At 40.3% G+C, this 23,721-nt stretch overlaps 1 long non-coding RNA gene across 3 annotated transcripts in view; it reads right to left on the minus strand.

Moving 5' to 3' along the window:
• LOC131838521 (uncharacterized) overlaps positions 1-14,267 on the minus strand; it is a 55,578-nt gene extending 41,311 nt beyond the window's left edge. For all 3 annotated transcript variants that reach the window (XR_009356633.1, XR_009356634.1, XR_009356631.1), the window contains exon 1: positions 13,999-14,267. This is a non-coding gene — a long non-coding RNA (uncharacterized LOC131838521). The remainder of the gene's footprint in view (positions 1-13,998) is intronic.
• Between the last annotated feature and the right edge of the window lie 9,454 nt (positions 14,268-23,721).

Raw genomic sequence — 23,721 nt, forward strand, 5'->3', positions numbered from 1 at the left:
TTGCCAATGGGCTTTAAGTAGTAAGGAAATTTAATACTTTTTCTTCTGCCTTTGTTTCTCACATCATTAGTGCATTGGTTTATGATTTGCAATTTTTAAAAATTTCTGTATCTTTCTTAAGGCATTTGAGAGGAAACAGAGCTCTGTTCAGAGACCAACTGGAATGTTTAACTTGTTTTTCAAGTGGCATTCCTTTCATATTTCCTATGAAATGTAATGTTAATAACATTAAATCAATAAAAACTAGTTTGAGAGTGAAGATGATCAGAATATGGCACTCCAATATATGCCACTTGGTTTTTGATTAAGTGAGAAACCTCCATACTGTCTTCCACTGTGGCTGTACCAATTTATGTTCCCACTAATGTTGCACGAGTGCTCCCTTTCCTTCACAAACTCTCCAACGCTTGTTATCTTTTCTGGGATATATATCCAAAGGAAATGAAATCAGGATCTCAAACAAATACCGCTTTGTCATGTTCAAGGAAGCATTATTCACGACAGCCCAGATATGGAAACAACCTACATGACTACCATGTCCACTCATGAATGAATGGATAAAGAAAATGTGGTGCATATATTTCATTAGTAGAAGCAAAATGTACACCAGCAAAATTAAGATATAATTTTAAACCACCAATTAAGTAATTTCAATTTGCTATTATATTAGTGAATCCTCTTGCTCAGCCATACACTCTAATAGTTAAAATCAGAACTCGACAAGACTGCCTAATTCATGCTGTAACTAAAAACCATTGTGCTGATTTCTTATGGCATTTTGTTGAGGCATTGATGACAGTGTTTTGCAATGACCCAGAACATCCAACCACCGGAGCAGAAAAGCCTTGATTGTATTGGAATGCCTAGAAGACCACACCCATACATCCCCTTCCCTGTCCAAGATCATGGGCTAAACCAGCTCCCACCCATGACTGCCTGCTTTCTTGCACAAACCTCCTCAACCTCTCCTTATAAAACTCTAGATGTCCATCTTGCCATAAGAGAGGTTGGTTGTTAAGACTTAAGACTGCCACCTTCCCTGGTTGCTGACACCCCAAATAAATTTCTCCCTTTCTCTTTTCCAAATTCTCTTCTTGAGTTATTGGTTTCTCTTGTGACAAGTTTATCTGAGTTTATTAGGCAACAGTGTTGACAAACCCAACCAGGAGTTACTCTTCAGATTTGTCCCACTGCCTTGAGATCCCCTGGTGGGGAGCAGTTGGCCTGGTTGCAACAGGGCTTACCCATTCCTCTTCTGAGTTTGCAGCTGTGATAGACTGTTCAGTAACAGTACCTTTCATTCACTTAGTAATCCTCAGAAAAATATGTACTTGGTACTTTCATGGAGTTAAGAGGCAAATGGGTTTTCTGTTGGTAAGAGGGGGCAAAAGATTACAACTAAAAATGAGCATAACAAAATTTCACTTCATGTGTCTTCTTGGGAGAACAAGAGCTCCATCCTTAATATATATGTCCCATGTTGTAAAGTTTGGTCACTTTTGAGATTATCATAGCTATAATTGATAGATACAGCTGTGAATGATGCCATTTTGGTAGTTTGTTTATGCATGTGTATGTGCATGGGCTGATCACCTATAAGAATCAGAACCATCTGAACCTTCTCTCCACTGTTCAGGGAGGGTACTGAGAAATTCACGACTTTGCTATTCTGCTATATTCGTCAGCATCACTTTTCTTCTCTAGCAGTTTCTTGCCTCCCAAATGGCTTACTTGTTCATTATAGGAACTTACAGAATGTGCCATCAATTTTTCAGTGGAAAGAGTCAACAGATAGAGATTACACTCCAACATCATTCGAATGTCTTACTTCAAAATCCTCTCCTTATGGTTTCCACCAGTTCTGTTGTTAAGATCAATTGCCCTGTCTCAATCAAGTCCACCCCTCTCCTATCACTGAAAGACCTTCCTTAAACAAAGCATACCATTCACAAGAAATTCAGATCTGGCCTTTTACCCTTCCCTTCCAGATACTGCCAAATTTCTCCAGAGGAGATATTCTCCCTCATCTCTGCCTTTAAAAAATTTTTCTTTTTTATTTCAGTGTTCCCCTTTAATGATAAGAACAAAAGGAACTGGAATGTAGTTCAAATAATATCTCCTATAAATTTGCAGTCTGCTAATAAATACTTGAGAAATGTGGAGTGTGACACTTCTCAAGGACCTAATGGCTTCCTTAATGTTGATGTTTTATGTTGACCAAAAGCAACCTTATCTTCACAATAGCCAGACCTCCAAGGTCTTATGAACCTCACTTTCAGCAAAGAGAAATTCCTTAGAAACTTACATTATCTCTATCCCTCTCTCCCTCTACAAACTTAAGTATATATTCAGTCACCTCTCACAATCCCATTGTAGCTCTTTCTGCCCATGGGTCCTGGTCCCCATGTTATAATAAATACACCTTTTTGCACTGTAAAATGTCTCAAGAATTCCTTCTTGCCCTTTGGGGTCGATGATTCTGCATCCCCTCTACTTGCTAGATGGGATACTGCCCAATTCATGAATGGCTAAACTAGGCCAATCAAGTCATCAAATTTACTGAGTTGAATTTTGTTTTATAACAGATTTGGTGACAGCATCGGGATAAAGTGAACTTGTGATGGCATTTGGGGATAACGAGAAACATAGGGATAGCGTTCTGTGAAATTTTTGAGTTCACTGTCCTTCTCATCATTTCCAAGGGCCATTGTTAAGTCTCCTCCATTTGAGCTCTGCTCTTTTTGCATTTGAGACACCTGTCCAACTGGCTTTCTAGTCCAGGGTGAACAAATCAGTCTAGACTAACAAGAGACTCTGACAGAGTGCCAGTCTTCAGCCCCAGGTTCAGTCCGCAATAGAACCCCTTCCCCAGTTCCAGTGGGCAGTCTCCATTTACTGGAGTTTGCTGGTTTCATCCTTTCCCCATTTTCCCGTCTCTCCATTTCCAGTCCACACTCTCCATTAAAGGAAAAGGCTGGTTTAGTCCACACTGGGAATTGCTGGTGGTGTGTGCAGGGACTTCTCTTGGTTGGTCCACAGTGACATCTTTTGGTTACTGCTAGTGTGTTAATGTACCCACGTTTGTTTGTCTTGTTTTGTGTAAATATGAGCTTAGTTAATAGGATTCTTAAACTCTAAAAAGTTAAGTGTACCATATTCTGGCATACTTGCTTATTTTATATTTAAGAACTATGGTCCCAGAATCTATACAAAACTACAGGTTTGTTTTATGTTTTAAAGAACTTGACTTATGTTAGGGAGTAAGAATTCCTGTCCCCTCAAAGGTCCTTCTAGTTGGACTAAGAATCAAATTGACACGAGACAGATTAACAAAGGAAAATCAAATATAATCAGGCTTAGGTACAGGGACTCCACATAGACATGGAAATTCCAAAACCAGTCAGGCAAAATGAGGTATGAATGTCATCCTGAACTAAAAAAGGGGTAGGGGTCTGGGATTTAAGAGGGAAGGAATGCCCTTCACAAGGTGATATGAAGTTGGGTGCATGTTTGGTAATTGGAAGTTTGCCCTATCATTCAGATGGGTCACTCAGATAAAATTTATCTCTGTTAATAATCCGTATTCTGGGAAAGACACCTATTTTTAGATTATTCTATGTGATAAGGGAGGGACAAAAGTCTCTCCCCACCCAAAGGTCTCCAATGCCTTCAGCTCAAAATCATCCATATTCCTAAATGGCACATTCTAGGCTGGGGTTAGAAGGGATTATCCCAAGCCCCTTTACTTGGTAACTGTCAAAATAAAACTAGACAGAAATGTGGGCTAGTCCCATTTGTGGCTGGGGTCCCACTAAACTGCTGCCAGGATCAGGGAAATTACAACCTAAAAATACAATAACCTTGATGGGGGAACTTAGCAATTAGATAAGATCATTTAAGAAGTACACTTGAAATTAAGTGTTTTCGAATTAAACAAAATGGGATGCCTGCTGTAATTGGCAAGCTGAAGCTTCCACAAGGTTTCAAAATTCCAAAATAGTTTCATAAAAAGATTCATTACAAAGGGCTAATGAAAAATTACAGATGTAGGAGGTACCTAAAACTGACATAACTCCTACGGCTCCTCTTTTAATTCTATCCTCCTTTGAGTACTCATTCTGCTAATTCTGTCCAAATTGTTTTTCTACTTTTGGAAAGACTATACAACTGTAAACCAAAGTCCACCTGTGTAAGGGACAGTCGGGGTAGGGAGAGAAAGGTAGGGGTCTTGATCAGGCTCAAAGAAATCCCCCAAATATGGATGTGTGTGGAAACCAGAGGTAAGGGGGCAAATTGGACCACCCTGCCCTAGGTGTATGGGGTAGGTCATGTGGGATGGGTTTTTATGCTAATCACCTGTAACCAACAAAGAATAAGCAGACCCTAAAAAGGAAGTAAGCCATTGAAGGTGCTATCAATAGAGATGTTAAAAGGATTTAAATTCCCCGGTTAGCTTTCTATAAAAGACCAACCCTAAAGGCCCTAAGTTGGCAACCCTGTCCGGACCCTTCTCACTCTTAAGAGTGTTTTCTCTATCTTCACTTAATAAATTTCTGTCGCTTTACTCACTCTACTTTGCCGTGAGATTCATTCTTCAACTCCTGTGAGACAAGAACCTAGCTCCCCTGCTTTCACTACAAGTTAATGACCTTACAGATAACACCATCTCTCTCCTCAAAGGAGGACCCCCATATGACCCTCTCCCAGAGCTGATGAAAACTGCAGGATTTTCTGGTAAACTGCTACATTATTTCCTTAAAACAGTGGAAAGGCGGGGCATTTGGGTGGCTCAGTGGGTTAAATCCTCTGCTTTCAGCTCAGGTCATGATCTCAGGGTCCTGGAATAGAGCCCCCCCACATTAGGATCTCTGCTTAGCAGAGAGCCTGCTTCCTCCTCTCTCTCTCTCTGCCTGCCTCTCTGCCTACTTGTGATCTCTATCTGTCAAATAAATAAATGAAACCTTTAAAACAAAAAACAAAAAACAGTGGAAAGGAAACTAGCCACCAGAGCTTGAAAAAAGAATCCTAGAAAACCTGGCAAAAGCCTGAGAAGGGTAAAACTTCTTAACAGAATCAGTTTTCTGAATCTCTGTTGGCAGTGCCCACTAGAGAGTAAAAAATAAAGTTTCACATTGTCCCTTCCTTTCCCAATCCAAACCCATTATAGTGGTCCTTTCTCTCCCAGAGATAACTATTACCTTCTTGTTTGTCTCATTTTACATAACTGAGTTTGGCTTTCTGACTTCCTGTTATTGGTTCTTTCTTTTGACTCTCTTTGGGAGTGACTCTGGATTTTAGGAAGGTAATGTCCTTTGTACCCTCTATGAGGACCCATATTATATCCAAGGAGGGTTATTCAATACTGCCAGAAATATTAAAAATTAAAACTATGTATGAAGAATGAAAAAAGCAAATTGTAGATAATGTAGTTGGACAGGTGAATTACCCTAGGATGTCATTTAAGTCACAACCCTATTCTATAAAAAAATTCAGAGCAGCTATCCTTATCTCACAAGTCTTTTCAGAAAGAAAGTGAGCTCTAGAGGCAATTCAAAATTCATCTATTCTTTTACCAATCCCCAAACTTCTCTTGTTTATTTCAAAAGACATACCAATTTGGCCTTAGGAATCCAAAGTCCCTGGAGAAACTTACATTCTTTTTCTGTTCCTTGAAGTTATGCATCTTACTATGTCTTTTTTTTTTTTTTTTAAGATTCTATTTATTTTATTTGAGAGAGAGTGTGTGAGCAAGAGAGCAGAAGCAGAGGGGAGAAGGAGAAGCAGACTCCCCACTGAACAGGGAGCCCAGTGTGGGGCTCGATCCTAGGACACCATGCTGAGACCATGACCTGAGCTCAAGGCAGATTCTTTTTTTTTTTTTTTAAGATTTTATTTATTTATTTGACAGAGATCACAGGCAGAAAGGGAGGCGGGGAGGGGGGGGAGCAGGCTCCCCGCTGAGCAGAGAGCCTGATGCGGGGCTTGATCCCAGGACCTTGGGATCATGACCTGAGCTGAAGGCAGAGGCCTTAACCCACTGAGCCACCCAGGCGCCCCTCAAGGCAGATTCTTAATGGAGTGAGTCATCCAGGTATCCCTTACCAAGTCTTTAAAATGTAAACATAGCACACAACCACCTGCGACTCAAAGAAATTCAAGTGTTGGAGGGCAGAGGACTTTTTAAAAAGTACAAACTGCTTGGTGTGGTTCAGTCAGTTGATGTCAGCTCAGGTCATGATATCAGGGTTGTGAGATCCAGCCCTGTGTGCGGCTCCACAGTGGGCTTGGAGCCTGCTTAAGATCCTTTCTCCTCCTCTCCCCTTCCCCACCACCTTTTGCTCTCTAAAAAAATATAAAAATAAATAATAATAAAAAAATAAAATAAAGTGAAAAATAAAAAGTATAAACTACTCAAAACTGTTATGACCAAACTCTATCCTAGCCTCCTTAAGATTAATTTCAGGGACAAAGAGACATCCTAAAAATTTTGTCCACAAATATTAATAACTATGAGGTGTTTACATCAGTCTGTGTGTATGTCCATATCCATATATGTTGTAAATATAAGATATCACGCTACCTCCTGATATTGTAAAGAGACGCAGTTAAGGGTCCTCAGAAAAAGAAAGACAAGACATGCTTTCTTGACATAACAGAAGTCATTTTAGGCCCGTGGCTATCTTGTGAAAGAATGTAAGAACAAACAGCCACTATCAGGCCAGACGATAGCCTAATCACCGCGAGGACAATAAATCAGGGGTAAAACTGCCAGTGCTGATTCAAAAGGAAAGACTGGCCTGACACACATTCTTGAGTTATCTTTGTAGGATCTAAACCCCTTTGAGCACTCAGATAACTTGAAGCAAGACTTCCACCACCTCCACTTTCTAATTAAGGTTTCTTTTCAGTTTGTCTCTCAACTCCCGGCAAAAGACCCTGTAGGCAAAGCATCAGTGATGAGAACCAAAACTACCCCCTCAAGCAATAAGGACTGCCCTGAGCCAGCAAGCCCTGGCCTGTGACTGACCCCAAGATACATGTCGACCTGACCTTTACTGCTCACACGCAAGTGCCCACCAACCTCAGTCCCACATTTTCCTTATATAAACCTAGAAGTATTTTTAGCAATTTGGAGATAATTTTTGAGGCATTAGTCCATGGTCCTCCCAGTTGTTGGCCTCACTGAAATAAATTCCTTTTTTGTTTGACCACCACTTGTCTCTGTTTTTGGATTTTGTCTGCAGCAAGTAGCCAAACTGGGTCTGTCTGGAAGCCCAGAGACAGGTGCTCTTGCACCTGCTTCCCCCACCCCAGCCCATTACAAAAGAGCCCTATTTAGTTGGTTTAAAACAAGAGCTTATAAGGATTGGGCATTCTAAAACCTCAGCAAGACAGAAATCAACCCAAATGTTTTTCAAATATATGTGATCTAGGAAAATATTCTATATGAAAGCTCGTTTAATGCTGATGATTTAATTAAAACAGGAATGCTTTTAGAGTTACCAGCATTAAATATAAACTTTTTAAAAAAATTATTTATTTGGCAGAAAGAGAGAGAGAGAAAGAGAGAGAGAGAATAAGCAGGGAGGGGGAGTAGCAGAGGGAGAGGGAGAAGCAGGCTCCTTGCTAAGCAGGGAGCCTGATATGGGGCTGGATTACAGGACCCTGGGATCATGACTTAAGCTGAAGGCAGATGCTTAACTAAGCCATCTAGATGCCCCTAAAACTTTTTTTTTTTTTTTAACTTCAGTTTATTAGCCAAGTAAGTCTTGCTGTTATCTCTTTCTTATAAGATGTGCCAACAAAAAAAGAATAGCTTGGGATAATAGCTGATTTTGTCTAGTGTTTAATAGACTTTTTGTAGGTAATCTAAACACATGTGTTAAGTAAATATAAATAAACAAGATAAAAGGTTATAAATGGACTATTCAGGAATATTTATGTGTACTTAAATAGCTTTCTCAAATCTTTTTGGTAACCTGAAACTTAAATTTTGCTGAGTTAGGTTAAATAGTGAGTTAAGTTAAATTTCATAAATATCTAGATCATTTTCAAACACAATAAAATACTGAAACACTAAATGTTAAATATAGGTTTATCTACTTTTGGCTTCTCATTACAGAAAAATTTTAAAAATATTTGGATTTTTTTATGCTACCTTGGAAAAATGAAGAAGGCATCTGCTTTTAAAATTATGAAATATATTCATAAATCTTAAAATTTTAAAAATTCTGGTTTAACATAATAGTTCACAATCACAACTACTTAATTTTCACTAGAAATTAAGGTTTCCATGAGTTAAGAATTCTAATAAATGTAATTAAGACCACTGGGAATAACAGGGGAAACAGTTCTGTATACAAGAAAAGTCAGATGTATGTTTTTGGTAAGGCAAAAAAATAAGTATGAAAATGGAAATACATTTTTGTTGAGAGAAAAGAAAGTAATTTTGTCCTAAAGTGAGGCTGGTTATTTAAAGAGGGAAGACTTGGGACAAAATATGAATATAAAAAAGAAAGTTGTAAAAGGTTTGTGTAAAAGGAATATTTTGGAAGAATTTTTAATATGTGACCAAACTGGCTTTCACACAAAGGCAACAGCAACACAATCTACAAAGACTGTGACACGTATAGGCAAAGTCCATTTTGCTTCAGAGAAAAATGTTCCCTTGTTGCCACATTTTTGCTATACTAATGTCCTTACAACAAGGCAACAGTCTGCTCTTAAATCAGGGAAATTAAGATGGTAAACACGGTACACAGCGGAGAAAGCCTCCACCTGACTCCTGGTCCTGGACAGATGCTGGAGACCTCCAAACCGGATTGAGGAGTGTAGAGAGTGAGATGGAGTTACTCATGCGAAGCAGTGACTCATGTTAAGTAGGCACTGAAGCTCAGACCAGATATTACCAAACCAGCACAGACTGACAAAGTCCAGAACTGAAAACAAGCAGAACCAGAAGAGACCTTTTACAAAGGCCTTGGGCTGATTAAACTCCTTTAAAAGTGGAGGACTTTTGCAGCAAACTGTCAGACCCTCCAGACACTGACTCTTCCACATCTGATCACATCAGAAAGGCAACTTTCCAGGGCACCTGGGAGGCTCAGTGGGGTAAAGCCTCTGCCTTTGGCTCAAGTCATAATCCCAGGGTCCTGGGATGAAGCCCCGCATCAAGCCCCTCATCGGGCTCTCTGCTCAGCGGGGAGCCTGCTTCCCTTCCCCTCTCTCTGCTTCCTCTCTGCCTACTTGTGATCTCGGTCAAATAAATAAATAAAATCTTTAAAAAAAAAAAAAAAAAGGCAACTTCCCTTGAAGTCTCTGTCCAACGGATCTCTGGGCATAACAGAGCTCTTCCACTGCTTAAACGTAATAGAGTAAACACCAAGAGCTGATCTTGACCAACCGAGTGCTCATCTCAAACTCGAACTCTTTGCTCCTGGATTGACTTCAAGTTCCATTTGTTAACTTCTTACCTTTAAGAAAGTTAACTTCTTACCTCTTTAATAGAGGTACCTCTATTAAAGATTACCTCTTACCTCTTCTTACCTCTTAAGTTAACTTCTACCGTTTTACCTTCTTAACTTCTTACCTTACCTTCTTACTGTATCTTGTTGTTGTGTGACTTTGTATTGTACTTTGTATGTGTGACATGTATGAAGCCAAGTTAAATGTGTAGCGAATCCTAAACCTGCTTTACAGTTCTCTTAACCTTGCTTTATGATTGAATAAAATTGACATTGTGGACAGATACAACTTCTGTGTGCACCTTTATTGCTTGCTCAGGACAAGGGAGAGAAATAGTTGACTTTGAGGGAGAATGCTTCCACCAAAATAATGGATGAAGACTCCACACTTTAAATGAAAACTCTCTTTTTCATTTTCTCTACTCCTTCATTAGCCTGGAAAGACCAGACCTGATCCTTCCTTATCTCCATTATCTCCAGCTATTGCCAAGGGGATAACCTCTGGAATTTAGAATAACTATTTCAGGCTGGGAGAAAAATCTGTGTCCCAAATGTTTCACAAACAAAATGAGACATATCACTGGTTGACTCTCCTGAATTTACATTGTAAATTAAAAAGAACCCAAGAGACTTTCATAATTGAGGATTCACTCCTCTTGGCAGGTCACTACTTACCGGGTTAGGTATAAAAGCAAATGAGTTTATGATCTTAATTCTTATTGCAGAATCTGATGCTAAAGCAATAGCTATCCAACAAGAACCCTTAGACTCTCTGGCCAAAGCTGCTCTTGGTAATAGAAGAGTTCTTGATCATCTTTTAGCTAAGCAAGGAGGTATCTGTGCTATGGCCAACACTACCTACTGTACATGGATTAATACTTCTGGGAAAGTTGAAACTCAATTATATAAGATTACAAAACAAGCCGTTCACCCTAAAAAGGTGACTCCTTCCACATGGATTTCCTTTGACTTACTTGATTTTGATAGATTTGGGTTGGGGACCTTGGTTTCAAAGTGCTCTCCAAACACTGGAAATATCCTGCCTAGAGTCATCATAATAATCTCCCTTGTGCGTTAAATTCTCTCAAAGACTTTAAAAGCATGTTTGTAGCCACTAAATACCAAGCAAACTCTCTCCCTAGGACTGGAACTCAAAAAAGGAAGAAAGGGGATTGGCTGACCTTAAGAATGTAAACCTGAAGTTATCACCTATAAATATCACAGGGCAAGCAAAACCATCATGACCTGTGGCTACCATGCAAAGGATCAACGAAAGCCACAAGCACTACAGAGGATAGGTAAGAGAGGCGCTAACACCTTCAGCTTTGATAACACTTCCATTAAGCTGAGAGTTTGAACAAAAGGGGAGGATTGTTAAAAAGAAATCCATGGGCCCCAAATGGAGTCACTTGGGTTAAGGCCCCCACATCAGTAAACCAAGACTTAATACCTAAGTACAGTTGCAATGTCCTAAGAATGTAAACTGAAAGCAATATGGACTATCCTGGGCAGTACAAAGAAATTTACTGATAGAACACTTCCTCTCAGAGGTGCTGGGGTCGCTCAGTCCCTTAAGTGTCTGCCTTCGGCTCTGGTCATGATCCCAGAGTCCTGGGATCGAGCCCCATTTCTCCCTCTCTGTCCCTCTCTCTGCTTGTTCTCTCTTTCCCGAATAAATCAATACAATATTAAAAAATAATAATAATACTTCCTCTCTCCTCAGGAAGGCAAGAAGAATGACTTCCTTGCTAATAAATTCTTTTCTCTCTCTCCTTCTTATGTTTCTAAATGGCCTTCCTCTGCCCTTAAAAATGTTTTTGTTTAGTTCAGCAGAGCTCTCCTGTACTTGCTAGATTGGGTGCAGCCTGATTCATGAATGATTTGATAAAGCCAATTAGATCATCAAGTTTACTCAATTAAATTTTGGTTTTTATTTTATTTATTTTTTTTTAAAGAATTTTTGAGAAAGAGAGAGAGAGATCACAAGTAGGCAGAGCAATGGGCAGAGAGTGCGGGGGAAGCAGACTCGCTGCTGAGAACAGAGTTTGATGCTGCTCGCTCGATCCCAGGACCCTGAGACCATGACCTGAGCTGAAGGCAGATACTTAACCCACTGAGCCACCAAGGTCCCTCAAATATTGGATTTTAATACATATAATGGCATTTTATCAGGTGTTTAGTCATAAAGCTTTTATTTTAAACAATTCTCTCTATCGGTGTTGTAGGGGCACCAAAATGTTCTTCCTTTCTTGGTTCTTTGGTTCGTCTAATTAAATTGATACAAGATAGATTAACAGGAAAAAAACAAACAAAAGTAATAATATGTATTATTATCCTGTATAATGGATAAAAAACAGGAAAACTGACTAACTCCTTAAGAAGCTCAAGCCATCATCTTAAATACTACCTTCAGTTAAAGACAAAAAAACATGTTGGTGGTAGGGATCTGTTATGGGAGGTTTTCAGACGCAGACAAAGGTAAGATTGTTAGGCTGATTGAAGTACATGTCTTCTCCACTGATTAGTTTCTAGAGATTTTGAGTATCCCCTCTTTTTGGTGTAACAAGGGAGACACCATGACAAATAGAGATTTCCCTTATACATACAAATGTTTCTTACAAAAGGGTACTCTGTTTTCAGAGTTTCATCTGTGTCTGTTGTTTCTTAAAAATAACCAGTTTGAAATAATGAATTTGCCAGAAAGGCCCATATTTTGGGGTAGTATATTTTGTCCCCCTTCCGGTGCATAATTTTAAATGACTGGCCAACAAGTTATAATGTAAATAAGCCTTCACATTTACAAAAATTTTCTAATTCATTTGTTTCTTGTATTGATCGGGTCTGTCTATTTTTAAATATAGAAGCATACCAAACAGCGATGCCACCTCCAGGAGTGCTTTTATCATAGGGGAAATGGAGTGAACAAATTCACAAATGGTATTCACAGAAATATGGTAGGAGGTTTTGGGATTAGAAGCAGGAGGCTCACTTTTATCACTGGCAATTAGTAGGCATTGTGCATTGAGGGTACGGAGTTAATGCCTTTTTGTTCTCAGGAAATTACAGCTCAGAAGGAATGCTGGCACTTTGGGTTTGCTAATCTGTATGGCTTTGTGTGCGCCACTCTTTCAGCCACAATCAAATAATCATTTCCTCTTGTTTGTCTTCATTCACTTCCTGCCTCCTTGGATTTAACTATCAAATGTCCCTTGGTTGTGACCAGAAGTTCTTCAACAAAAGCCCCTGTAGTTCCTGACATCATTACTCTTTTGTAAAAAAGCAATGCTTGGGCAGATACTAAAGTAAAGAGTTTCTTTTTCTTAGGTAAAGAGGAGTGTTCACCTCGGTGTACAAGTATTCTCTACATATCAGTCTTCATGCCAATATAATATCATAAAGGGATTTAGGAAAACAGGAGCCATGAACAGAAAATTTCACTGTGAATAACATTCTTTTCAGACTTCATCAATATTGAAATCTTCATTTGGTTTTAGTTTTTATGTTTACTTCTTTCAAAGCAAACTATAAAGTATAAATGTATAGCTACCTATTTATGTCTCTATTTATCATTTTAAATTTCCTATTTTTATTAAGGCTTTTTGTTGGTAGCAAGGTTTTTGTTCTACAAATACCACCTCATACTAAGTCACAGTCTCTCCCAAGACAACAACCTATAAACCGGAGAGGGGTGCATTTTAAAAGTGGTGTGTAGGAGGTATTAGAACAAATCCTGTTATACATGAACAGAATTTTTGCACATAACTCCCTCGCAGTGTACCCTTTCATATAAAAATATCTGTTTGGAAGCTAACAAACCAGAACTTTTTTTTTTTTTTTTTTTTTGGCCTCTTTAAGTGTTGTCTTTCCTATGCAATTCAAATTAACTTTCTGAATTACTCACCCCACCCCCAAATCTGCAACAGTCCTAGGATTGTCTGTTTGAGTTAAGGGGTTCAGAATATGCCACTCCAAAATATGCCAATTGGGCATACTGATAATTTTGAGCTGAAGACACGACATGAGAAACACCAGATGCAAGAAGGGTGCTCTGACACCCCACCCCCCTTTCTCCCAACAAGTAGGTTATAAAATTTCCCATGAGAAAGGTATAAAATAACCTGAATCTTCCCCCAGTTCCCCCATATATTTCTTAGTTACTTTCTCACAGTTTATCTTCCCTAGGAGCTTAATGCCCTTTCCCCTTGTTAGTTTTTATTTATTTTATTATTTTATTATTATTTGTTAAAAAGGTATATAAGCCTTCAGTCCCAGTTGTTTTCTTGGGTTTCTGTTTTTCTGCCCAAATTTTAAATAAAATGAGTATAATTTTTTTCTGTTAATCTGTCTTTTGTCAGTTCAGTTCATAGGCTGCAATCACGGAACCTAAGAAGGTAGAGAAAATGTCTTTTCCCTCTCCTACAATTTTATGATGAGGGTAGAAAATCATTGGCTAGGATACTTTGCTCACCTTGGATGCTGCAGCTGACATCTTGGGGATATCTGAGAAAAGTCAGGAAAAGGGAAGTATTCTTACCATTTTGTTCTCCCAGATTTCTGCCTGAAGGAACCAGTCAAATGATGATGCTAAGAGTCTCTCCTTGTCTGGGGCGCCTGGGTGGCTCAGTGGGTTAAAACCTCTGCCTTCGACTCAAGTCATGATTCCAGGGTTCTCGATCGAGCCCCGCATTGGGCTCTCTGCTCAGCAGGGAGCCTGCTTCCCTCTCTCTCTCTCTCTGCCTGCCTCTCTGCCTACTTGTGATCTCACCAGCAAGAACGACCAGGAGACACGGAGTGACAAGCTTGCGAATCTTTATTGTTCTCTCCTTACCCGGATCTTTACCCCTATTTATATCCCCTCTCCTCCCATCAGCAGACTGTACACGTGAAAGGAAGCATGATCAATGCTTAGCATGATAGAAAGCACGCAGTGTCCACGGGCTTCCTGTTCTGGGCATAGCCAATGCCTCTGCTAGTTGTTCTGTCACATTGTTGAGTGCTGCGGCAGTCTGTACAGATGTAGTCAGGGCTATAGCTGCTGCCGTGGCTGCAGCTGCCGAAGCTGCTATTGCGGCCACGATTGCGGCTATAATTCCAAAGTCCCTTCTAGGTCGCAGCAACACAGGCAGCTCATCTATGTTAACCAACACCGGCATAGGAATGTATGTTGGTATTCTTGTTATCAAAGCAGAGTCCCCTGTCGAGCTGTTCCAACATTCAGACAACCAGCACCTGTCACCCAAGGCATACCGGTAGTAGCATTGGTAGCGAAGATAGGAGGGAGGATCTCCGACTCATTTGTCAGTGGCATCGGGACAGGCCAGGCCTTCACCAGCGCCCACATCTGTCGTTGGCTCACCTCTATCGTGCTGTCCTGGCTCAGGATCATCACCATCATCATCCACAGGCTCCATCCTTGTGAGCCTCTCAGGAACCCACACTGGAGTCACAGCATCCTGTGGAAAAACACAGAGAGATCCTCGGTGCCACCGGAGCACCGGGTCCGGGCCTTTCCATATCCTGGTAAGGATATCTTTCCATTTAACCATCATCTGTGACTGCTTATGCTGGCCCCAGTGCCTTTCTACGGCGGACAGGCCATCCGTATCTAGCGTCAGAAAATTTAAAATAAATGTTACTAAATTGGTGAGATCTCTGGGGGTGGTGTATTCTTCCCCTACTCCCCCTCTTTTTATTTTTTGTAATGTGGTCTTGAAGGTTAAGTGGGCTCTTTCAACTATTCCTTGACCTTGTGGATTATAAGGGATTCCTGTGCTATGTTGAATACTGTAGCAGGCTAAAAAGCTCTTGAATGTTTTAGATGTATAAGCAGGCCCATTATCTGTTTGCAAACTTTTAGGTACACCCCAGCATGCAAAGCTTCGTAAACAATGGGTTATTACATTTTTAACATTTTCTCCTCTTAGTGGTGTGGCCGTTACTATTCCTGAGCAAGTATCTATGGACAGATGCAGGTATCTCTGAAGTCCAAAGGATGGAACATGTGTCATATCCATCTGCCACAAATGACTGGGGAGCAGGCCTTTAGGGTTAACACCCCATGAGGACATTGGAAGATGTACAGAACAATTACCACAGCTTCGCACAATCTCCGGCGCGTTTGCTCTGGATATGTTAAAACACATTTTCAAGGTATCAGCGTTCACGTGCCATTTTTTATGATAGCACTTTGCTTCTTCTATAGTACAGGAGAAATCAAACTTAGCATTTGCATCTGCCAAGTTGTTACCTTCTGTCATTGGTCCAGGCATCCCCTAGTGAGCTCTCATATGGCCAGTATAAAAGGGTGCGTATCGGGCTCTTATAGCGCTCCTTAAGTCTGATAACAATAGGGAGATGGGAGATTGAGATGGAGAAATAATAGCTGTTTCTATCGAGCGAGTAACAGCGACTGCATATTTGCTGTCTGACATTACGTTGAGGGGTGTGTCGGCAAATGACTATAGGACCACAGTAATTACCAGCAATTCCGTCCTTTGTGCTGTATGTGCTGGTACAACCACAGGTGTTACGAGTCCATTTATAACGTAAGCACCTGTCCCGTTTTTGCTCCCATCAGTGAAAACAGTGGTAGCTCCTGCCAAAGGTTCTAAGCGACATACCTTTGGCCATATGAAATATGTTTCTTTACAGAAGTCAATTAGAGGATGAGAAGGATAGTGATTATCAAACTTTACAGGGTAAGAAGTTACTAAGATAGCCCAGTTATCATTGGAATTTACAAGGATATTCATTTGACCCTTATCATAGGGAATAATGCAAGTATCAGGTAATCGTCCAAGAATGCTAAGACACATCCTTATGACTCCCTCTTGAGGTGGCCCCCTTGGCCACATAGAAAGCATCCTTTGGGTCTTGCTCTTGTGCCTTGTAAGGCTTGTGCAAATGCAGCAGCCATAACCTGTCCTTGAATGACTTGCCCTGAAATGTCTCTGCAAACTTTAATATAAACAGATAAATCCTTAGCCTTCCATGGCCTAATAGCTTCTCTGCACCACTTATTTGCATTTTCGAAAGCCAACTGTTTAACCAGAGGCATGGCAGAATCCACGTCCCCAAATACTCTCCCTGCTGTTTGCATTAACCTATCTACAAAATCTGCGTAAGGCTCATTTGGCCCCTGCGATCCTTTGGACAGTTGCCCTTGCAAGTCTCCCGCCCCCCGCAAGGTTCTCCAAGCTCTAGTCGCAGCTGTAGCTATTTGATGATACACTCCAGGTGGGTATCTACTTTGTGCTTGGGATCCCAGATAAAGCCCAGTGCCGGTTAACATATCTAAATTCCACTGAGGATTTCCTGCTGCTGCATTTCTCCTTGCTGTCTCCTGACAATTATCCTGATTTTGTATTTTCCACTCTAAATACTGTCCCCCTGATAGTACAGCTTTAGCTAAATTTCCCCAATCTTCAGGAGTGAGGTAAGGCTCCCCACAGCTTCCACCAAAGAAATTGTGAAAGCAGCCTGTGGTCGGTATTGCATAACCGCCTCTTTAAGTTGCTTCCCCAATTTGAAGTCTAAGGGCTGATGATACCTCTGCTGGTTCTGATCTTCCATAACAGGAAAAAACCCTTTTCCGGGACCGAGTACCTCCCTCCAATTTTCCGCTATGCAAACAGGACATCCACACGCCCCGGAACAGGCGGGCCTATAAGGGGGTGGCCATTCATAAGGTGGGGCTGTAGGGCCAGGAGATGGCGCTGTGGTATTAGGTTTATTCCCTACTTCCTCTTAATTTTAACTGCGCCATAACCTTTTGTAACTCCTCTTTCTTCTCTCTCAGTTGAGCCAGAACCTTCCTCACTTCTCCCTCTTTTAAATTTTCTTCTCCCTTCACCTTCTCCTGCGTGGCTATGTCTTCTAGCTCATCCTCAGAGAGCCCTTCGGAGCTTTCACTATCAATATTAGAGCTTCGGACCGGCTCTCTACGAGACTCTTTCACTTGCTCTAAAACCTCTTCCCCCTGTTTTATGACTTCCCTCACTGGCTCCCACTCTGACTGCAGGCATAGTTTTACTAAAGACCACATGGCAAGGTGGCCAGCGCTGACTTCCGGATCACGCCTAAGGTCTTTTCCCAAATGCTCCCACTGGGGTATATTCAGGAGTCCTTCCTCCAGAAACCAGGGCACTACTCTCTCAACCTCTTTTAAAAAGGCACAGGCTGTTTTCGCCTTTAAGGGGGTGCGGTTAGCTTTAAGCAGCTCCCGCAAAGGTCCTTCCATCCTTATCCTAGGTACCTCGTTTCCCATTTTGGAAAGCTTTTCTCTCATCCTTATGGAACTTCCCTGTCAAAAGACATCTGTCTGTCAAATAAATAAATAAAATCTTAAAAAAAAAAAAAAAAAAGTCTCTCCTTGTCTTTTTCCTTTCCTTTCCTTGTATTCTTTGTTTTGAGTACTCTGGTATCCTTTACCTCCCAGAAATGGCCACACCTTCCTTTCGTTTCTGTCTTTTGTGTCATTTTTCATATGGAGGACAATGGAAAGGTAGAATATAGGCATGGGCGCTACAAGTCTATTGTTTACGCTGGCTTCTCATAGACAAGTTAGTTAATGGTTCTCTTTGGGGGCACCTGGGTGGCTCAGTGGGTTAAGCCTCTGTCTTTGGCTGGGGTCATGACCTCAGGGTTCTGGAATCGAGCACCGCATCGGGTTCTCCGCTCAGCGGGGAGCCTGCTTCCTCCTCTCTGCCTGCCTCTCCGCCTACTTGTGATCTCTATCTGTCAAATAAATAAATAAAAATCTAAAAAAAAAAAAGACTTAAAAGACTTAATGGTTCTCTTTGGATCAGAGTATGGACAAACTTTAATTTAACTAATAAAAACAATCAAACCAAACACACATATACACGCACCCAAAATTGGATGGATTCTCTTTTCATTTCATTTGTGTCCTGAGAACTTAGCTTACAACCAGGTTTCTGCCGGACAGAAGGCAGAGATCATAGAGTATGCATTCATTAGCCAACCATCAGACTAGGAACCTGAGACAAGAAATGTGCTGGTAGCATTTTCTGATTATGCCACCTCTTAACGGCATTTGTGTTAGTAATCGGTTCACCCCATAAACGGTCTTTGTCACCTTCACCCTGTTGTCTTGTCATTTGTGGGCAAGTCCCATAGAAGTATTGACTATCCAGGGTCACAGATTAGCAGGTCTGATTGTGTAGGTGCCAATGGCAAGCTCTCCTACTCCCCCGCCCTCGTATGAGCCCCGTTGGCATGAAGATTATTTTGAGTTAAAAAAAAAAAAAATCAAAACCCACTAATTCCTGAAAAGCTCTTTACTTACCCTCAAACTGCCTTAAAACAAACAAACAAACATAAAACAAACAAAAACTAAAGGACCTGCTTCAAGGAGAGAGCCATCACCATAGATAACTACATTATACTATGAACCACTTCAGTAGACATGGACTCTGCTAACAACAATAAGAAACAGAAATAAAACTTAGAACAAGAGTTAAAATCTACATCCATAGTAAATTTCCCTTTTTGGCCCTCTTATATTCCCAACTCCCCAACTCTCTATCCCTGATCCCCAAGAAGATCTTTTGAATCTAGGGATTCCTAGCTCAATTCTCCTCCCCATAATCCAGCCCTACCTCCTCGACAAATCCCTTTAATCCCTAAAACTCTTAACTTTCCCAGAAAATCCCTTAAATACCCACTGACCACTTTCCCTGCAAAAATTACAGAAAGCATTCCAATCTGATCCCCAGGTCTGGCTGGGTATATAAGTTACTTATGTAAATGCTTGTGTCCAGGAAATAACTTTGAGGCCCAAGGCCATGCAACAGGGTTCATTTTGTTGTTTCTTATAATTCCACTCACTTGCCACATACCTATAATCAGACTATCAGCTTCAGGCCATCCCCTGCAATGCCCTCTGGGGATGTATCCTGGACCCTCACTGCAAAAAATTCATGTCACTTGGACAGCAGCAGATCTTTTAAATCACAAGGCCCCTTATCTCTACTTTTGGAAGATCCCAACAAACCCAGAAAGAAATTAGAAAAATCAGTGGTAATTCACAGCATAGTAGACATTCACTTATAGTGACTTCAACTGGCTACTAAAGGGTATTCTTCCTACCCATGATAATACTGTAGTTATAAGACAGGCCAGACAGCCCCTGGGAAAACTCATATCCCCCAGTAGAGAAAACAGATGGCTAGAAGTTCTCCTAAACTTTCCACCAAATGATCAGGAAATGAATCTTCTGGAAGCCAATATTCAAGGCCTGATAGAAGCAACAGTAGATGCCTTCCTCTTTAGGTAAGTAGGTTGAAGCTTGAACTGTACATTCAGAAAGAAGGGAAACATCCCACAGTCTTTGTGAAATGCTTTTATATAGACTTTCCAAAGGCACACTGCATTAAATCCTGAAGTCTGAGAACATAGAAATCTTTTAATTTCCACCTTAGTAAGAAATCTCTCTGGTATGAAAAGTGAAATCGAAAATGGTGTGGTGTTGTGCAGGACCATCTCTTGGTGTTACCCTTAAAGCTGCTATCTGATATTTTGAAAATAGGTTGCAGGAAAGCAGAAGGAAGAGGGAATTGAAATCACAGTCCTTGCCTTGCAGATTGAGACTTTAAAAACAGAAGCATGACTCAACACCCACCCATCTTTTTCCCAACCACAGAGTTTCCCCTACCCATCTCAAGATGTCTGACAATATTGTAAAAGGTCAGGATTTCGGCGGGGGGGGGGGGGGGGGGATTGTCCTGCATTTCAAAGAAAGGAAAATTTAAATAACAAACTCCCTAGATCCCAACCACTTCAGAAGGTTTTTTTTTTTTTTTTTTTTTCCCTTTTGTGGGACAGTTCACCATCAATTGATGCTGTTGGTCAATCCTTAGTTGTAACTCAGAACTCACTACTAAACTTAAAACAGAGGATCAAGAACTGTACCTCTTAACTGACACTAGTATAACTTTCTCTACCATTGGTTTAAGGAGCTACCTCTGCCCACCATTTCTAATTCTGTTCAAGCTCTCAGAATCCCTATGCAACCTAATTATCGTCTATGTCTCAGACCACCCCAATACCCATAAGCCTTCTTACCTCCTACCTTTCTCCTTTCCAACTCCTCATCAGCAAACATTTTAAGTAGAGTTCTGTTATGTAAACTTAATGCCATCATACAATGTTATAAGTGTTTTTATTTACCTGCCCAAATCTTCTCAGCCCAAATCTCAAACTTTCTACTTTCCCTAATGGAACCCTATCTTAATTCAAAGTCCCCTGAAGAAGATATAACCTTAAAAAGAGGTCTTAATTAATTAGTTTCTGGGCCTCACATGCAAATGAGGTTGGATTGCTACTGAGTGTAGAGCTTGTGCACATTTTCTGGAAACCTGTCCAATCAGTATCCCAATACCCTCTTTTCAAGAAGCAGAATAGGGAATTGAATCTATAATAGACTTCCTTTACAGCACAGTATAATTTTTTATTCTTATTTTTTTAGAGCACAGTGGTCTTATCTTTACTTTCACACCTTATAATATCTCAATCTTGCTAGTAGTGAAAAAGAGAAATTTTATTCAGATGGGAACCAGACCTATTGATTTCTGTAAGATCTAAGAGCCATAAATGCTTTTGTAATTCTTTGTTACACTATAGTCTGTAATACAACTACTGTTCTTACTTCAATTTCTGTTGACATAGCCTAATTTACAGTAATTGACTCTTGCTCAGCTTTCTAATTCCATTGCCCCCTGACTCATAATTTCTCTTTGCATTTACATTTAAAGGAAGAGTACATGGACTTGCATAGCTCAGGGGTACTGTAAGTCCCCCTCAATGTTTTCCCAAGTTCTTAAAACGAATTTAGACTTTGTAGTCTTTACCCTAGCTTCACTATTTTTCAGTACATCAATGATGCCTTACTAAAGACACTAGCTAAAAAAGGCTAGAAAGCCATCCAAACTAAACTTCAGTGGGTAAAGATGACTTATGTACTTAGAACATGAAATATCTCATGGCATTCAAAATTCACACCAAAATGTTTTGAGTCAATTTTGTCCCTATCTCTCCCGAAAATGAAAAAGCAGTTATGTAAATTTCTAGGGGAGCCGCTACTTTTGCCAGCGAATTCCTAATTTTGCTTCCCTTGCTAAATCTCTATGTGCCTTCTTCCCACATACCTACTTCTGAGCCTGTTTCTTGACCCTGGGAATTGGCATTGACTTAATTTTGAAGCCTTAAAATTAGCATTGTCCACACCCCTGGGTCTCAGGTTATTCAATTTTGACAAACATTTTCACTTATATCATCATAAAAGTAATGGGATTTTGCTGGAAATATTCTAAGACAACTTTTTACTTCTCAGATATATCCTATGGCTTTTCATGTCAATTAGATACCATGTCATCAGGCATGCCCCCATGCCCATGTTCTATAGCCACAGCTGCCACCCTGATTGAGAAAGTCATCACTTATATTAGGCTCCCATTCACTTCTGTGTTCCTCATGCTGTTTCTGTTCTTTTACAGGTTCATAAGACACGGGCCTTTTCTACATAGAGCCAGATCACCTACGAAGAAGCCCTATTAACCAACCCCTCTTCTATCTTACATTGTTGTAACACTTTACACCTACCTACTATACTACTTCTCCCTGATGATGCAGAGCCCCATGCCATTCCAAGACTGGCTGCAACTATAGAAATGGTTTCAAAACCACAAGAAGATCTCTTATATATCCCTTCAGACAACCTGAATTTGTTTCATTTTTGTAATGGCTCTTTCAAACAAAAATCCCAGAAAATATAACTGGTTATACTATAGTTTCCCCACATGAAATACTGAAGGCATACTTTGCATTCACTGTAATATCAGCCCAAGCCGTTGAACTCTAAGCTTCTACTACAGTTTGTACATTGGCAAAGGGAAAAGTGCTACCATTTACCATGACTCCAGGTACACCTTTGGAGTCTACCACACTGTTGGCACAATCTGGAAAGTCTGTGGATTCTTAACCTCCGCTGATACTACTATTGCCAGTAAGCATATAATTATTACTCTATTACAGTCTATTCATCTTGCTACAAAAATTACTATTGTTCATGGTCCAGCCCGTATAAAGAGACCTGTACTATATGGCTGGGAACTGTAGGGCTGACAAGACTGCTAAATACACAGCTGAAAATGGGCTCACATATCCAATTTATAAACCTGCTTTTATCCCTGTATGATGTTATTGACAATCAAGAAAATATCCTGCAATCTGAAAAAAGATGAATTGATATAAAAGAATGCTGAACATTTACCGGGTGGAGTCTATATTGGGCCAAATGGATTTCCTATACCCCTTTTCCTTGGACCATCAGATGGGACATCTGTGTAAATTAGGGACTTTAAGGAATTAAAAGACAATTTGTCCTCTGGGGCCCACTCTGGACCCAGCATGACTCCAAATGGATTTTATAGATTTACCACCAGCTTTAAGCTATTTCTACTGTTTGGATATTGTCTGTATGGTTAGTGAACAGATTGAATGCTATCCAGTTGACATACTGATGCCACAACATTGGTAAAGAAATTAATAGCTGACATTTTTTTTTCTTGGCATTCCTTTATGGATTAAATCAGACCAAATAACTCATTTTACAGCAGAAACAAACCCTTTGCTTACAAAAACTCTGAGGCACTCATTACAATTCCATAGTTCACACCATTCTCAATTATAAAGGCAAGTAGAATATAAAAATCCAGGCCCCAAAAGAAGGACATTAGAAGAATCTCTCAAGAAATAACTTAAGGGATCAGAAGCATTATCTCTGTCCTTTATAAAAATCCAGAATATTCTCAACAGGAGACCCGGATTTACTCCTTTTGAAATAGTTTTCTGTCATCTTATGCCTACTAGTTTGCATTCCGAGATGGTGTGAACATCGTGGGGACTTAGGTGAACAATTAGTGCTGTGATTAGCTATAATAAAAGAACTAACTAACATACTTAGAGCAAGTCATCAACAGGTTAAAATGACATGGCCTCCACCGACTGACGAACCCTACTATCCCTTTCAACCAGGAGGTTAGGTGTACATTCAGATTTTTAGAAGAAAGCACACATGGTCATCTCACTGGGAAAGAACTTACAACATACTGCTGTCCTAGACTGCTATCAAAATGTAAAAAAAGATAAACACAAAATCAAACAAATGAATAAAAACCTCTGGGGTTCATGTGAGCCACACCAAGCTAAGTCCAGATCATTCCTCCTACGTTGTAGT

The sequence above is a fragment of the Mustela lutreola genome, chromosome 8 (assembly GCF_030435805.1).
Source record: "Mustela lutreola isolate mMusLut2 chromosome 8, mMusLut2.pri, whole genome shotgun sequence".
NCBI lineage: Eukaryota > Metazoa > Chordata > Mammalia > Carnivora > Mustelidae > Mustela > Mustela lutreola.